Raw genomic sequence first — 7,386 nt, 5'->3', positions numbered from 1 at the left:
TGTACTATTGGTATATACACTCCAATGATCAGCTCTTAGCAGCCCATGTGAGTCACCTAATACATTTGGGAACATCATTTGGCAACTAGCATGAAATATCTCATAAAATTACAAAAATATGAGTAATCATTCATGACTTATTTACATGAAAACAAAATTACATATCCTTTATATCTAATCCATACACCAACGACCAAAAACACCTACAAACACTTTCATTCTTCAATTTTCTTCATCTAATTGATCTCTCTCAAGTTCTATCTTCAAGTTCTAAGTGTTCTTCATATATTCTACAAGTTCTAGTTACATAAAATCAAGAATACTTTCAAGTTTGCTAGCTCACTTCCAATCTTGTAAGGTGATCATCCAACCTCAAGAAATCTTTGTTTCTTACAGTAGGTTATCATTATAATACAAGGTAATAATCATATTCAAACTTTGGTTCAATTTCTATAACTATAACAATCTTATTTCAAGTGATGATCTTACTTGAACTTGTTTTCGTGTCATGATTCTGCTTCAAGAACTTCGAGCCATCCAAGGATCCGTTGAAGCTAGATCTATTTTTCTCTTTTCCAGTAGGTTTATCCAAGAAACTTAAGGTACTAATGATGTTCATAACATCATACGATTCATACATATAAAGCTATCTTATTCGAAGGTTTAAACTTGTAATCACTAGAACATAGTTTAGTTAATTCTAAACTTGTTCGCAAATAAAAGTTAATCCTTCTAACTTGACTTTTAAAATCAACTAAACACATGTTATATATCTATATGATATGCTAACTTAATGATTTAAAACCTGGAAACACGAAAAATACCGTAAAACCGGATTTACGCCGTCGTAGTAACACCGCGGGCTGTTTTGGGTTAGTTAATTAAAAACTATGATAGACTTTGATTTAAAAGTTGTTATTCTGAGAAAATGATTTTTATTATGAACATGAAACTATATCCAAAAATTATGGTTAAACTCAAAGTGGAAGTATGTTTTCTAAAATGGTCATCTAGACGTCGTTCTTTCGACTGAAATGACTACCTTTACAAAAAAGACTTGTAACTTATTTTTCTGACTATAAACCTATACTTTTTTTGTTTAGATTCATAAAATAGAGTTCAATATGAAACCATAGAAATTTGATTCACTCAAAAGGGATTTAAAATGAAGAAGTTATGGGTAAAACAAGATTGGATAATTTATCTCATTTTAGCTACGTGAAAATTGGTAACAAATCTATTCCAACCATAACTTAATCAACTTGTATTGTATATTATGTAATCTTGAGATACCATAGACACGTATACAATGTTTCGACCTATCATGTCGACACATCTATATATATTTCGAAACAACCATAGACACTCTATATGTGAATGTTGGAGTTAGCTATACAGGGTTGAGGTTGATTCCAAAATATATATAGTTTGAGTTGTGATCAATACTGAGATACGTATACACTGGGTCGTGGATTGATTCAAGATAATATTTATCGATTTATTTCTGTACATCTAACTGTGGACAACTACGAGGACAGCTGACTTAATAAACTTAAAACATCAAAATATATTAAAAGTGTTGTAAATATATTTTGAACATACTTTGATATATATGTATATATTGTTATAGGTTCGTGAATCAACCAGTGGCCAAGTCTTACTTCCCGATGAAGTAAAAATCTGTGAAAGTGAGTTATAGTCCCACTTTTAAAATCTAATATTTTTGGGATGAGAATACATGCAGGTTTTATAAATGATTTACAAAATAGACACAAGTACGTGAAACTACATTCTATGGTTGAATTATCGAAATCGAATATGCCCCTTTTTATTAAGTCTGGTAATCTAAGAATTAGGGAACAGACACCCTAATTGACGCGAATCCTAAAGATAGATCTATTGGGCCTAACAAACCCCATCCAAAGTACCGGATGCTTTAGTACTTCGAAATTTATATCATATCCGAAGGGTGTCCCGGAATGATGGGGATATTCTTATATATGCATCTTGTTAATGTCGGTTACCAGGTGTTCACCATATGAATGATTTTTATCTCTATGTATGGGATGTGTATTAAAATATGAAATCTTGTGGTCTATTGTTACGATTTGATATATATAGGTTAAACCTATAACTCACCAACATTTTTTTGACGTTTAAAGCATGTTTATTCTCAGGTGAATACTAAGAGCTTCCGCTGTTGCATACTAAAATAAGGACAAGATTTGGAGTCCATGTTTGTATGATATTGTGTAAAAACTGCATTCAAGAAACTGATTTCGATGTAACATATTTGTGTTGTAAACCATTAAGTAATGGTCGTGTGTAAACAGGATATTTTAGATTATCATTATTTGATAATCTACGTAAAGCTTTTTAAACCTTTATTTATGAAATAAAGGTTATGGTTTGTTTTAAAAATGAATGCAGTCTTTGAAAAACGTCTCATATAGAGGTCAAAACCTCGCAACGAAATCTATTAATATGGAACGTTTTTAATCAATAAGAACGAGACATTTCAGTTGGTATCAGAGCGTTGGTCTTAGAGAACCAGAATTTTGCATTAGTGTGTCTTATCGAGTTTGTTAGGATGCATTAGTGAGTCTGGACTTCGACCGTGTTTACTTGAAAAATGATTGCTTAACAAATTTTGTTGGAAACTATATATTTTTAACATGTGAATATTATGTGATATATTAATCTCTTAACGCGTTTTATATTATGTGATGGATGTCTACCTCTAGAACAAGTCCCATTGACTCACCTAATAATAATGAAGAGTCAAATGTAAATTGGAATGATTCGTGGACTGATTCACAAGTTCCCGAAGAGGAACCGGAATAAGATTCGGAACCGGAAGAAGAATCGGAACCGGAAGAAGAATCGGAATCGGTGGGGGAAATAATAAAACGGTTAAGTAAAAGAAAATCCTCAACCAACCGACCAAGGTTAATTATGTTCAATGGTGTTTCCGCCAAGGAAGCAAAATATTGGGAGGATTACCAATTCTCCGATGAATCGGATTCCGACGAGAATTCCGATGATGTTATAGAAATTACCCCAACTGAATTTAAAAAGGCAAAAGAAAATAATAAGGGAAAGGGCATAAAAATAGATAAATCTAATTCCAACCTCGATGAACTTTATATGTATCGTCAACCCCCGAAGTCCTTAAGTTGTAACAATGAACCGGGAACCTCTAAACCACCAGGTTTTTCTAAACCAATGTGGAAAACGACGGCTCATATTAGGGGAACATCATATATCCCTAGAAACTTGGCAAAACGAACCAAAATCGAAGAAGAAGAAACAAGCGAGTCGGAATAAGATAGTTGTATTCGTGTGGTGTAATATATGTAATATAGTGTGCTTATGCTTTATGATATATGTAAAAATTGCTTGTATTAATAAGTATTTTTTTATGAATCTAACTCTTGTCTATTTTACAGTATAAAAACACAAAATGGATAGACAACCCAATATTTTAAGAGACCTACCCGGAGACATGATTGATGAAATCTTGTCTAGAGTCGGTCAGAATTCTTCGGCACAACTATTTAAGGCGAGATCAGTTTGTAAGACATTCGAAGAACGTTCCAAGAATGCCTTGGTTTATAAAAGGCTTTCGTTCGAAAGATGGGGGATATCACATTGGGAAATCCATAAGTTACGATGTGTTTACTTTGACGCATATATTGCGGGGAACCCAAATGCTATTTTACGCAATGGGTTAAGAAATTATTTTGACTCAATATATCCGAATATTGGACTTCGTGATTTAGAAAAAACGGCTAACATGCAACATAAAAAAACATGTTATGCTTACGGATTAGTAATGTTCGCTTCTCACCAAAGTGAGAACAAGAACATCGGGCTACAACTATTAAACAAAACGTTCCCACAAGTGACGGAGTCGGTAATTGGGGTAAGAAATGAGGTTTTTAGATTGTTACGGGACTGTTGGACATTACGTAACCCTCGTCCCTTTGACGACGTTACAACACGCTGTCTTATCAACGGCCATAACGGTTATGTTCCACAAGACCAAGGATGGGAAGTAATCCTAGTAAAACCAGAATGCATGACTTGTTTCTGGACGTATGAATTACGTGTCTTTATTGCCTTTGCTGAACGACTTGTGTACTAGCTTGAATTATCTTCACAACCATCTTGTATCAAATTTATTTTGTGCTATATTACATGCTATATGTAAAATAAGCGGTATTGTAAGTTTGTAAAATATTGTGTAAAAGTTTGAACGCGGAATATTATTATAATCAGTTTTTCATATAGAATTGTAGTAGTTGAATTGTATATTAGCTACTAAGTATGAACTTAACGGGTAGGTACTACCCGAATTTAAACTTATAAAACGCTAATATGAAGAAAAAGCTTTTATAAATGAGTTCATATTATACTACGAAATACTATTAACTACTCTTAATATTCTGTATGATTAACTTGTTCCATTTGACTATTTTGAAGGAAATGGCACCGACTACTCGACACACCGTGAATATGAATGAAGAGGAATTCCGTACTTTTCTAGCTTCAAATATAGCCGCAGTACAGGCTGCGCTACATACCAACAATAACCTTGGATCTAGCAGTACAGGAAATCGTGTAGGATGCACCTACAAAGAATTCACTGCCTGCAAACCTTTGGAATTTGATGGAACTGAAGGACCGATCGGATTGAAACGGTGGACCAAGAAGGTCGAATTGGGGTTTGCCATAAGTAAGTGTACTGAAGAGGACAAAGTGAAGTACGCTACGCATACCTTCACAGGTTCTGCGTTAACATGGTGGAATACCTATCTAAAGCAAGTGGGACAAGACGATGCGTACGCACTACCGTGGTCAGCATTCAAGCACTTGATGAACGAGAAGTACCGTCCCAGAACCGAGGTCAATAAGCTCAAGACAGAACTTAGAGGGTTACGAACCCAAGGATTTGATGTTACCACGTACGAAAGATGATTCACAGAATTGTGCCTATTGTGTCCGGGAGCATTCGAAGATGAGGAAGAGAAGATCGACGCATTTGTGAAAGGATTACCGGAAAGAATCCAAGAAGATCTAAGTTCACACGAGCCCGCCTCCATACAACAGGCATGTAGAATGGCTCACAAACTAGTGAACCAGATTGAGGAAAGAATTAAAGAACAGACGGCTGAAGAGGCCAATGTGAAGCAAGTCAAAAGAAAGTGGGAGGAAAACGGTGATAAGAATCACCAATACAATAACAACAACAATTACAATAATAATCGCAATAATTATCCCAACAATCGCAACATCAATCGCAACTATAACAAACAGCCCAACAACAACAACAACAACAACAACAACAACAACAACAACAACAACAACAACAACAACAACAACAACAACAACAACATCAACTACAACAATCATCCCAACAACAATAACAACCGCAACAACAATAACAATCAGAAGCAACTATGCCAAAGGTGTGAAAAGTATCACTCGGGGTTCTGCACCAAATTTTGCAACAAGTGTAAAAGAAATGGTCATAGCGCGGCGAAGTGTGAGGTCTACGGACCAGAGGTTAACAGAACGAAAGGAACAAATGGTGTCAGAACGAGTAATGGTGGAGCAAGTAGTGTCGGAGCAAGTTATGCCAATGTAGTTTGTTATAAATGTGGAAAACCGGGCCACATTATTAGAAATTGCCCGAACCAGAAGAACACGAATGGACAAGGCCGCGGAAGAGTTTTCAATATTAATGCGGCAGAGGCACAGGAAGACCCGGAGCTTGTTACGGGTATGTTTCTTATTGACAATAAATCTGCTTACGTTTTATTTGATTCGGGTGCGGATAGAAGCTATATGAGTAGAGATTTTTGTGCTAAATTAAGTTGTCCATTGACGCCTTTGGATAGAAAATTTTTACTCGAATTAGCAAATGGTTAATTAATTTCAGCAGATAATATATGTCGGAATCGAGAAATTAAACTGATTAGCGAAACATTTAAGATTGATTTGATACCAGTAGAGTTAGGGAGTTTTGATGTGATAATCGGTATGGACTGGTTGAAAGAAGTGAAAGCAGAGATCGTTTGTTACAAAAATGCAATTCACATTATACGAGAAAAAGGAAAACCTTTAATGGTGTACGGAGAAAATGGCAACACGAAGCTACATCTTATTAGTAATTTGAAGGCACAAAAACTAATAAGAAAAGGTTGCTATGCTGTTCTAGCACACGTCGAGAAAGTACAAACTGAAGAAAAGAGCATCAATGATGTTCCCATTGCAAAAGAATTTCCCGATGTATTTCCGAAAGAATTACTGAGATTACCCCCACATCGATCCGTTGAATTTCAAATAGATCTTGTACCAGGAGCTGCACCAATAGCTCGTGCTCCTTACAGACTCGCACCCAGCGAGATGAAAGAACTGCAAAGCCAATTACAAGAACTTTTAGAGCGTGGTTTCATTCGACCAAGCACATCACCGTGGAGAGCTCCTGTTTTGTTTGTCAAGCAGAAAGATGGTACATTCAGGTTGTGTATCGACTACCGAGAGTTGAACAAACTTACCATCAAGAACCGCTACCCACTGCCGAGAATACTTATTTGATCAACTACAAGGCTCGTCTGTTTATTCAAAGATTGACTTACGTTCCGGGTATCATCAAATGCGGGTGAAAGAAGATGATATTCCATAGATTGCTTTCAGAACACGTTACGATCATTACGAGTTTATGGTCATGCCGTTTGGTTTAACTAATGCACCAGCTGTGTTCATGGACCTTATTAACCGAGTGTGTGGGCCATATCTTGACAATTTTGTCATTGTTTTCATCGATGACATACTTATTTACTCAAAGAATGATCAAGAGCACGAAGAACATTTGAGAAAAGTGCTAGAAGTATTGAGGAAAGAAAAACTGTACGCTAAGTTTTCAAAGTGTGCATTTTGGTTGGAAGAAGTTCAATTCCTCGGTCACATAGTGAACAAAGAAGGTATCCAGGTAGACCCGGCAAAGATCGAAACCGTTGAAAAGTGGGAAACCCCAAAAACTTCGAAGCATATACGTTAATTTTTAGGATTGGCTGGTTACTACAGAAGATTCATCCAAGATTTCTCCAAAATAGCAAAACCCTTGACTGCATTAATGCATAAAGGAAGAAATTTGAATGGAATGATGAACAAGAGAAAGCGTTTCAGTTATTGAAGAAAAAGCTAACTACGGCACCTATATTGTCATTGCCTAAAGGGAATGATGATTTTGTGATTTATTGTGACGCATCAAAGCAAGGTCTCGGTTGTGTATTAATGCAACGAACGAAGGTGATTGCTTATGCGTCTAGACAATTGAAGATTCACGAACAAAATTATACGACACATGATTTGGAATTA

The sequence above is a fragment of the Rutidosis leptorrhynchoides genome, chromosome 7, assembly GCF_046630445.1.
Source record: "Rutidosis leptorrhynchoides isolate AG116_Rl617_1_P2 chromosome 7, CSIRO_AGI_Rlap_v1, whole genome shotgun sequence".
Lineage (NCBI taxonomy): Eukaryota > Viridiplantae > Streptophyta > Magnoliopsida > Asterales > Asteraceae > Rutidosis > Rutidosis leptorrhynchoides.
The sequence above is the reverse complement of the archived record's forward strand: the minus strand, read 5'-3'. Positions refer to the sequence as shown.